The sequence below is a fragment of the Oncorhynchus nerka genome, unplaced genomic scaffold (assembly GCF_034236695.1).
Source record: "Oncorhynchus nerka isolate Pitt River unplaced genomic scaffold, Oner_Uvic_2.0 unplaced_scaffold_2074, whole genome shotgun sequence".
Taxonomy (NCBI): domain Eukaryota; kingdom Metazoa; phylum Chordata; class Actinopteri; order Salmoniformes; family Salmonidae; genus Oncorhynchus; species Oncorhynchus nerka.
In genome coordinates this window covers 1-6,834 of record NW_027039251.1, presented here as the reverse complement: position 1 = coordinate 6,834, position 6,834 = coordinate 1, and the positions used below count along the sequence as shown (strand labels likewise).

The window sequence follows — 6,834 nt, the reverse complement described above, 5'->3', positions numbered from 1 at the left end:
GATTCTGGAGTCATGGACTGAGCCAGGCCATTTTGCCACAACATTGCTGATCACACAGTCAGCATTGCAGACCATCTGAAATCATAAGATGAGGAATATTACACCAATCAATGCACATCACTGGCAATGCAGAGTGTTCGTCAATGGACAATATCAAAAAGTTATGTTCACCTGAACATTAATGCTGTGAAAGGATTTCCTATTCACAAAATCGGCCTCATGGGCACCTGAGGGGCTTTTATCCTTATGTGTGCAGTCCACTGCACCAATGACATTGGGGAAACCTGTCACACAAAGTAATGAGTATCCTACTATATGTTAACAGTTGTCCTGTAATTTGTAGATCCTCTTACCTGCAATCCTATAGAACTCCTCTTTGATGTCACAGAGTCTTCTGTGGCCAGGGAAGGAGATGAAGACATCTGCTAATGCTTTGATAGCCAGACACACACTCCTTATTGTGCGGCAAATTGTGGCCTTGTTCAGCTGTTCTGCATCCCCCACTGAGTACAGGAAGGCTCCACTAGCAAAAAAGCGCAAGGCCACACAAACCATTTGCTCCACACTCAGTGCATGGCTCCGTGCAGTGCGGTGCTTAATCCTGGGACCCAGTAGTCTGCATAGATACCTGATGCCATCTGCAGAAAACCTGTATCTTTCATATAGATGGTCATCAGGAAGGCCAGTGGGTCCAACCGGTCCCTGAAGACCCTTTCTCGCCTGAAGGCTCTCCTCAGCACAAGTGCTTCTTCATCCACCACATCTCGCACGAATGGGCATGCCATTGTCAGAGCAGAAAGGAACACACAATTTTGGGCCTTCATATAGGCTAGTGGCCACACCTGGTGCTGGGGGGTGGGCAAAAGAGGGCGATGCCTTATAACGATGACTTGGTTGTACTGATTGCTGGGAAAATAAAAAAACCTTAGAAAGATGCCACCGTCCTGTGTGCTCACAATAAGAGCTCATATGTCATGGCTCACTTGACTTTACGAGAATATACCTAATTTTTATTTTGAGCTGTGTCATCTTCTTGGAGCTGGGGAGGAAAGAAAAATAATGATTAATACATTTGTGTTACAGTTAGCATACAGTGTACATTGAAGGCATATCTCACCTCCCTCTCAAGTTTTTTTATTTCAAGGTCCAGTTTCCAAATTGTCCTCTTTTTTATTTCGGACTCCAGTGCAAGATTTTCCATCTTTTTCTTCTTGTACTGAATGTCTATGTCTGCCAGTTCTATTTGGCGCCGGAGGTGGTTGCCATACAACTTTCTGATAGCTTGTGAGCTCTGTGAACACAATACAATTAGCGCAGCTGGAATTTGGCAGGATGTGGTGTCCTTTTATTAATACGCACTATGTTGCCAGGCTGGTTTTCCCACTGTATAGCATCTGGGTCCTGTAAAAGAAATTAGATTTTTTGATTTTGATGAGGACTCCTCACCATTGTAGAGTAAATAGTACTTTCACAGTCTTAACATGATACCTCATGCCTTCTGGAATCCAGAGAGATGGTCTCCTCCTCATCATCGTCTCCATCATGTGCTGTTGCTGCTGCACTGGGGCCTTCACCCTATCACATTTAATCGGATTCATATTGAAGCTAGTAGACAAGACATGCCAGGCCTACAGTATGCCTTTGATGGAGTACTCACTGGATCAGCATCGTCTGGTGCTTGTGCTGGTGGCTCTAACAGGAACACAGTGCTGCCAGGCACTGCAAGGCAATAGGTAAACCAAAGTCAGACAGTCCAAATTGATTCAATATGAATGTGGTTGTATCCCATGTAGAGATGGAAGGACATACCTTGAATGAAGCGGGTGGCATCTTGGGAGGAACCTATGCTCGTCTTCTTTCCCCCAGGGATCCCTCTAAGACGGGCCTGCCTTTATTTAGCTCCAAGGCCATGTCCTCTGCTGGGGTAAGGTCAGCCTTTGGTGACCCACCACCCGTGCCTTGTCTGTGGGTATTCTTTTCACTGCTAAAACAGTACAGACAATGTGTGAACAGGCACCTTCTGGGTACAATATATGCTTGTGCTTTGTTAAATATTAGTCAGGGACCATACCATTCTGCAGAATGTTCTTGTATTTGATTTTGACCTGCTGCCATGTCCGTTTTGGCCCGTTCATGTTTAATCTACACACACACACACACACACACACACACACACACACACACATTTAATGGAGTCACACTGCAAAAAATTACTTGGTATTTTTGTCTTGTTTTCAGTAAAAATATCAAAAAATGTATCATAGCTTTATACAGTGTGATGGAGTTACTTTACACAATTTCACTCATATCTGTAGTGCATTTCAATTAAAATTTAACCGTTTCATAATTACAGTACAACTGCATTTTTGGAGATGTGAATTAAATATTTGAATTGTAATTGTGATGTTTCGGCGGAGCGGTGAGTGTGTAATTGTGCACTACTTACGCATTCAGGCGGTCTGCAATACTTTGCCACGCTTTTTCTCTTTGCTTTATCACTGTGGCGGTGTTGCCTTTCTTCTTAATTATATCTTTTACCTCCTCGTATGCCTCCATGAGGATTTGTGCTTCCGACGGGGAAAAGTACGCGGCTCTAGTTGCCATGGTAAATCAGTTCATCTGTGATCTGTGGCGGGGTCTATTTGAGTGAGCCGTGAGCGCGCACCTATCCAGGATTGGTTTCACCTGGCTTAATGAATCCGTGTCTGCTCATCCTGGCTTGGTCTTTGTGCAACCAATTAAGCATGGACGCACATGTTTTGGCTTCATTGAGCTCAGCTGAGTCATTTATCCCGGATGTCTTAATTCTACTTTTGTGCAACAGGCCCCTGGTAGTAGACCAGTGTCAACATGACTGAGAAGACACATGACCTGGTAGTAGACCAGTGTCAACATGACTGAGAAGACACATGACCTGGTAGTAGACCAGTGTCAACATGACTGAGAAGACACATGACCTGGTAGTAGACCAGTGTCAACATGACTGAGAAGACACATGACCTGGTAGTAGACCAGTGTCAACATGACTGAGAAGACACATGACCTGGTAGTAGACCAGTGTCAACATGACTGAGAAGACACATGACCTGGTAGTAGACCAGTGTCAACATGACTGAGAAGACACATGACCTGGTAGTAGACCAGTGTCAACATGACTGAGAAGACACATGACCTGGTAGTAGACCAGTGTCAACATGACTGAGAAGACACATGACCTGGTAGTAGACCAGTGTCAACATGACTGAGAAGACACATGACCTGGTAGTAGACCAGTGTCAACATGACTGAGAAGACACATGACCTGGTAGTAGACCAGTGTCAACATGACTGAGAAGACACATGACCTGGTAGTAGACCAGTGTCAACATGACTGAGAAGACACATGACATGGTAGTAGACCAGTGTCAACATGACTGAGAAGACACATGACCTGGTAGTAGACCAGTGTCAACATGACTGAGAAGACACATGCCCTGGTAGTAGACCAGTGTCAACATGACTGAGAAGACACATGACCTGGTAGTAGACCAGTGTCAACATGACTGAGAAGACACATGACCTGGTAGTAGACCAGTGTCAACATGACTGAGAAGACACATGCCCTGGTAGTAGACCAGTGTCAACATGACTGAGAAGACACATGACATGGTATGAAAGACAAAACAAAAGTTAAACAATTTAAAGGCAATGCTACCAAATACTAATTGAGTGTATGTGAACTTCTGACTCGCTGGGAATGTGATGAAAGAAATTATTCTCTTGATTATTATTCTGACATTTCACATTCTTAAAATAAAGTGGTGATCCTAACTGACCTAAGAAAGGGAATTTTTACTAGGATTAAATGTCAGGAATTGTGAAAATGGAGTTTAAATGTATTTGACTAAGGTGTATGTAAACTTCAACTGAATAGAGATACAAGATATACAGTTAGACACTAGAACCCTATAAAGTCTAATATATATAGGTAGATACTAGAACTATATAAAGTATAATATATATATATATATACATATATACCATGATATAGAGTTAGATACTAGAACTATATGAAGTCTAATATATATATATATAGATGCCATGATATAGAGGTAGATACTACAACAGTCCATTACTCTGAACCCTCTTGTTATCTGACCTCTCTGATTCTGTATGGTTGTTGGTAGATGCCCCACTGTATATATATATAGATAGATAGATAGATAGATAGATAGATAGATAGATAGCAAGCATGATATAGAGGTAGATACTACAACAGTCCATTACTCTGAACCCTCTTGTTATCTGACCTCTCTGATTCTGTATGGTCGTTGGTCGTTGGTAGAGGCTTTCTTGTATTTCTCATATCAATCTTACATCCCGACGCACTAAACATGCTCACATTGTAATTACCTTATTGAAAATGTAATTACAATGTAATAACAAGGCTATTGTCTGACCACAAGCGTCAGGTCATAAGATGCCATATTTTGCCGGGCTGCACTGGCTCCAACATTTCATACTGTCTATGGAACCTATGGGGTTATGGCTCCAACATTTCATACTGTCTATGGAACCTATGGGGTTATGGCTCCAACATTTCATACTGCCTATGGAACCTATGGGGTCATGGCTCCAACATTTCATACTGTCTATGGAACCTATGGGGTTATGGCTCCAACATTTCATACTGTCTATGGAACCTATGGGGTCATGGCTCCAACATTTCATACTGTCTATGGAACCTATGGGGTTATGGCTCCAACATTTCATACTGTCTATGGAACCTATGGGGTTATGGCTCAAACATTTCATACTGTCTATGGAACCTATGGGGTTATGGCTCCAACATTTCATACTGTCTATGGAACCTATGGGGTTATGACTCCAACATTTCATACTGTCTATGGAACCTATGGGGTCATGGCTCCAACATTTCATACGGTCTATGGAACCTATGGGGTTATGGCTCCAACATTTCATACTGTCTATGGAACCTATGGGGTTATGGCTCCAACATTTCATACTGTCTATGGAACCTATGGGGTTATGGCTCCAACATTCCATTCTGTCTATGGAACCTATGGGGTTATGGCTCCAACATTTCATACTGTCTATGGAACCTATGGGGTCATGGCTCCAACATTTCATACTGTCTATGGAACCTATGGGGTTATGGCTCCAACATTTCATACTGTCTATGGAACCTATGGGGTTATGGGCTCCAACATTTCATACTGTCTATGGAACATATGGGGTCATGGCTCCAACATTTCATACTGTCTGTCTATGGAACCTATGGGGTTATGGCTCCAAAATGTCATACTGTCTATGGAACCTATGGGGTTATGGCTCCAACATTTCATACTGTCTATGGAACCTATGGGGTTATGGCTCCAACATTTCATACTGTCTATGGAACCTATGGGGTCATGGCTCCAACATTTCATACTGTCTATGGAACCTATGGGGTTATGGCTCCAACATTTCATACGGTCTATGGAACCTATGGGGTTATGGCTCCAACATTTCATACTGTCTGTCTATGGAACCTATGGGGTTATGGCTCCAACATTTCATACTGTCTATGGAACCTATGGGGTTATGGCTCCAACATTCCATTCAAGCTTGAGAGCTAGCATATTGATTTCATTTCATTTGCGATTTTCATGAATAGTTAACGTTGTGTTATGCTAATGAGCTTGCTGATAGATTTACACAATCCTGGATACATTTTTTTTCTTAATGGAGCGATTTCTCCTAAACAAATCATCTTTCAGGAAAAACTGAACATTTGCTATCTAACTGAGTCTCCTCATTGAAAACATCAGAAGTTCTTCAAAGGTAAATGATTTTATTTGAATGGTTTTCGTGAAAATGTTGCCTGCTGAATGCTAACGCTAAATGCTTGGCTAACGCTAAATGCTGTTACACAAATGCTTGTTTTGCTATGGTTGAGAAGCATATTTTTGAAAATCTGAGATGACAGTGTTGTTAACAAAAGGCTAAGCTTGAGAGCTAGCATATTTATTTAATTTCATTTGCGATTTTCATGAATAGTTAACATTGCGTTATGGTAATGAGCTTGAGGCTGTATTCACGATCCCGGATCCGGGATGGCTCGACGCAAGAAGTTAATAGCAAAGAACACACATAGTCAGACAGCATAGACATAATAAATCGTTCAGCTTTGTCTCCTTACTCAAACCCCAGAACCATAAACCAATCCTCCATATCAACAGGCATATATCAAATTGTCATTTAGATACAACCAACCCTAAATACAACCAATCCTGGACAAACTCACGGAGAGCATAGAATGATTCCAGACACTGCCATCCTCCTCTCCCCGATGGGAAAAGTAGGGAGTGACTGGCACACAGACACAGTGGAGCAAAAGATATGTTTACACATGATAACACTTTGACCTCTCCCCTCTCTGCGGCCCATGCAACTTAGTCTTGACATAGAACAGATACTGCAACCTCGCCACAGTATTATACAAAAATACCATTCTGATGAGAAGTAACTTACAAACATATGATGAATATAAAACATCTTACCTATGTTACCAACCAATTCTGATTATTCCCCAACATTTCCCAGATAGAGATGCAACAGTATAATAAATACCTGGTCTTCAGGAAACGTTGCCATGGAAACAGAGCTTCTTCTGCATCTGAACAGACATCCTAAAGACACATGTTTTAAACATGTATTTATGTAAATAAAGTCTGTTATCCAAAATAAAATGTATGTGTGCCCTTTCATTTTCTGCTCCTAAATGACAATGCATCTAGCCTGGTCCCAGATCTGTTTGTGCATTTGCCAACTGCATAGCAATGCATCTAGCCT

The 6,834-nt window shown here is 41.8% G+C and overlaps 1 long non-coding RNA gene across 1 annotated transcript; it reads right to left on the bottom strand.

The window, feature by feature from the left end:
* Positions 1-634: 634 nt before the first annotated feature.
* Positions 635-1,425, bottom strand: LOC135567423 (uncharacterized). Its single transcript, XR_010462349.1, has 3 exons — positions 1,118-1,425; positions 1,004-1,039; positions 635-906 (listed from the first exon to the last, which is right to left on the bottom strand). It is a non-coding gene; the product is annotated as an uncharacterized LOC135567423 (long non-coding RNA).
* Positions 1,426-6,834: the final 5,409 nt, after the last annotated feature.